This window comes from Gopherus flavomarginatus, chromosome 1 (assembly GCF_025201925.1).
Source record: "Gopherus flavomarginatus isolate rGopFla2 chromosome 1, rGopFla2.mat.asm, whole genome shotgun sequence".
Lineage (NCBI taxonomy): Eukaryota > Metazoa > Chordata > Testudines > Testudinidae > Gopherus > Gopherus flavomarginatus.
The window spans coordinates 368,828,073-368,832,232 of NC_066617.1; the positions used below are offsets into that span (position 1 = coordinate 368,828,073).

General features: G+C 45.9%; 1 pseudogene; it reads right to left on the minus strand.

Moving 5' to 3' along the window:
* Positions 1–1,068: 1,068 nt before the first annotated feature.
* Positions 1,069–2,005, minus strand: LOC127058482 (olfactory receptor 51G2-like; annotated as a pseudogene).
* Positions 2,006–4,160: the final 2,155 nt, after the last annotated feature.

Below are 4,160 nucleotides of genomic sequence, written 5' to 3' on the forward strand. Positions count from 1 at the left end.
AGTCCATGTTTCCATGATTTCTAAAGCACGTGTTCTTGGTAAAAGATGGCCTCTTCTGCCCCGATGGCTGGGACTTATGGGGTGATAGTGCTGCGCTCTGATTGGCAGAGGGCACTGGGACGAGTCCTTAGAGGGTGACACGACCCTCTTCTGGGCAGGTCACCCTGCCCTGGAACACCACTGATTGGTCAAATCTGCTCTCAGGGCAGTGCTCTGTGGCAGAAACCCATCGTGATTCGCAGAGGGCAGTGGAGGAGTTCTTGGAGGGGTCACACGAACCACTTCCAGAGGGCTCACCGTGACCAGGAACACCCCTGATTGGACAAATCTCCTCTCAGGGTGGGCCTACGGGGGAGAAACCCCTCCTGACTGGTAGAGGGCAGTGGGAGGAGTTCTTACAGGGGTCACATGACACACTTTGCTTCCGGCTGTGTGTCCTCCTTTACCCCGGAAGTAATATTCCTCATGGGTGGGACTTCCAGTGACAGGTGGTCGGGGCTTAAGGGGTCAAGAGGTAGGGTTTACGTGGCCAACGGAGGGGTTAGGGTTTGATTGATGGTAGGTCCCTTATACTATTTCCGGTTTCCATACTACTGAATCCCACCCTGCCAGCATGTCCATTAACAGAAGGGGTCAACTAATTCCACCATTTCCCTAGCAACCAGCGGGCCTTGTAAGCATGGGCCAAATTGGCTGAGAACAATGGCTTGTTGTCCTGGGACACAGAGACTGATGATAAGAGACTGTCCTTGGTGTATGACGTTTAACCCCAGATTCCAAGATATGACTCTTTAGGGGCCAACATCGCACTGTTCCCCTGGCTCTCCACGAACAAATTGTCTTTGTAAATGCTGCTACCTGGTTTGGTCTCTTTTCCCCAGAGTGTTGTCCTCCCTCAACTGCGGGTGGGGTTGGCCCCCCTAAGCATCAGGTCTTAGACCCTGTATGAGCCTGTCTCGACAAAGTGGAGATCAGTAGCTCTTGTTTCCACGTATATAAGGGTCCAAGGTGGAATAGGTGGTCATGACCTGTGTCACCAGCTCTGGAACTGGATGATGAACTGACTCTTTACTTGACAAACACTCTGATTATCCTCACACGAAGATGGTTGCTTTTCATGCTGTACACAATTGGATTCATTAAAGGAGGAACCAGCAGGTAGATGTAGGCCAAGATCATTTGAAGCAAGGGAGAAGAGCTCTTCCAGAATCTGTGTATGACAGTCAGGCTGAACTCTGGCATGTAGAAGAGCAGGATGGTGCAGAGGTGGGAGACACAGGTGTTCAGGGCCCTAAGGCATTTTGTTGGTCACGTGATGCTCAACACTGCTTTGAGGATCATCGCATAAGAGAGGAAAATGAGCAGCGAGTCCAACCTCATCGTTATGACTGTAAAAAACAAGCCATAGATGTTGTTGACTGTGATGTCCGAACAAACTAGCTTTATGACGTCCTGGTGCAGGCAGTAGGAATGGGAGAGGACATTGGATCGAAAGAATTAGGACCGTTTCAGGAGAAAGAGGAGTGGAAATATTGCTGCCACTGCCCTTACCACAAGCACCAGTCCCATCTTGGCTATTCTCGGCAGGGTTAAGATGGAGGCATATCTCAGCAGGTTACAGATTGCGATGAAGTGGTCAAATGCCATCAACAAGAGCACAGAGGATTCAATGAATTGCAGAGAGTGGATGAAGAACATCTGGGGAAAACAAGCATCAAGGCTGATCTCTCTAGAATTTAAACAAGAATAGGCCCAGTATCCTCAGTATGGTGGCTATCAATAAGCCAAGGTCTGTGATGGCCAACATGGAAAGGAAAATGTACATGGGCTCATGGACGATTGGATCTGTTTTTATAATGAACAGAATGACTGAATTTCCTACTATGGAAATAGCATACATGAAGCAGAAGAAGACAGAGACCCAGAGATGGATGTCTTCTTGCCCAAGTATCCCAGTGAGAAGGAACACTGCAGGTGTGAATGTGGTGTAATTGACAGCTGACATACCGTACTGGGCAGGTCCGAGAAGTTTTGAACTTTCCTTCTTGAAAGGAAAGAGAAGAGGAAAGTAGACGATATTTAACGAGACATCTTTCTGCTCTGAGTGCAAATCTAGGATTCTCAGAAGCTCAAGGAAGATCAGAAAAAACATAGATTTGGATTTACGCCCCCAATAGCATATGCCAAGAGGAAGACAGGCACTGTCAGACTGGATCCGACCCGCAGTCCTTCTGGCTTAGTAACCAATTACACATGCGTCAGGGGAAGATGGAGGAATCCCTGAAATAGGGAGCTAGGAGATTAACTGCTCCAAGGGAAAGTTTCCCCCAGGCACCCACTAATTAGACATATTTTGTAGTGTAAATCCAGTCCCTCTTTGAATCCGGATAATCCCTTGGCCCCATTTATATCTAGTGGATCAGAGTTCCACAGCATATTTGAGCACTGTGTGAGTTTGCAATAATGACATTCATACAGACAGGGTGTCTAGCCCTCAACTTGAAAGTGTGGCCCATTGTATCATGACTTGTGTACATATATGGCAAGTGCATGGTGAAAATGGTCATTGTGTTTATCTGTCCTGCATTAAAGTTATTCATAAACATGTTTAATTGCCTCATTATGTACCTTATTTTTTTTCTCTGCTCATGTGAGTTCAAATTATGCCACTGCCTCTTTGCAGCATATGGGATAAATTTTCAGGGTCTGGTTCTGAATTCAATAACGACATCACTCCAGATTTACATGTGTAAATTCGATCGGAACCGGGATCTATTAACTTTCCCTTACCAAATGCTCCCAGTGATACACTCTGACCCCAAGAATTCCTCCAAGAGAAGCTGAAGTGCTTTGCCCAGCCTATGTTGACTGAATCCAGAGAGTTTGATCATCCTACAGGTTCCCCTTGCTCCTCACAGGACCCGCATCTGCTCCCCATGCAAGGGATTGTAGTTATCTCGTAAGCTACAAGCTAACATGGACAGTTACTTAAGCTGGATGAGGGAGCGGCTGGCATCACAAATGGGTGAATAGTGCAAACACTAGGTTTGCACTAATATCTAGCTGAGTGTGCTAGTTACTTCAGCCATGCTTTTTTAACAGGTGATGGAGGTCAATTACGTAAAAAACTATCACACTGCTCTTTCCTGCACCTCAGCTCTCCTCTTTGCTGAAACACAGACCAGCGGTTCTGTTTTCTCAGGACTTTTTGGAAAGTCTTGCACGGCTATTGTAGAGTTATTGTGTGTATGACCCTGAATGTAAGTATTACAAATGGCTTCTGCTCAGTTAGCAGGGATGAGTTCCATAGAGCTGTTCACTGAAGAGAGAGTTAATAGCACAAACCCATTGCAAACACTATTTGGAGTACTATTGAAACACTTTCTAAAGCAAAAACCTTTATGCAGTAAAGTTACCACTGCTGCTTCCTGTAGAGATTCCAGCAACTCTGCTGCTGGTTTTTGATATACATGCAGGTCATGAAACTTTGTCTTTTTAATATTTATATTACAATGAAAAGTTTTGGCATAATATGTACACATTTGTACTTTGACACACACATGTAAATCCACTCGTTCCCCTCTGTTCATCTTTCAGAGATGATTTCTCAGGTTAGAGTGGGAAGTAAAATGTAGCATCTCTCCTCTGGATTTCTTCAGAACCTGAAAGATCCCAAGGTCTCAGCCCTCAGTCAGTGGCTTGTCAGCAAACAAAGTCTAATAACTCCTCTGTCCCTGGGTTAATAGCTGACTGGTTCTCCTCAGGTTCTGTTCTGTCAGTCTGTAGCCTGTACCCGGAGTGGTAATGGGCATTAGGATCAGTATATAAACTCTACATTCCCTGAGCTCACTCTCTAGTACACAGTAACCCCAGCACCTGTTACTCAGGCACGATGAGGGTTTGCAGGAAGTGGATTTCAAAGTCAAATGCATGAGTATTCATGGAAATGGAACTTCACTTCCCATATGAAAGTCAGCCAGTCTTTCTCTCTCCCCCTCCCCCTCTTCCCTGTATTAATAAAATCTGCAGCACCCAGGAGTGGCGCTGTGACTGACATGGAGCTGAGCTGCCATAATGAATGTGTGTGATAACCCCAGTTCTGGGGATGTTTGCTGTATAGTTATATTGGGTTAACTCTTGGGATGTTTATGTTTTGGCTA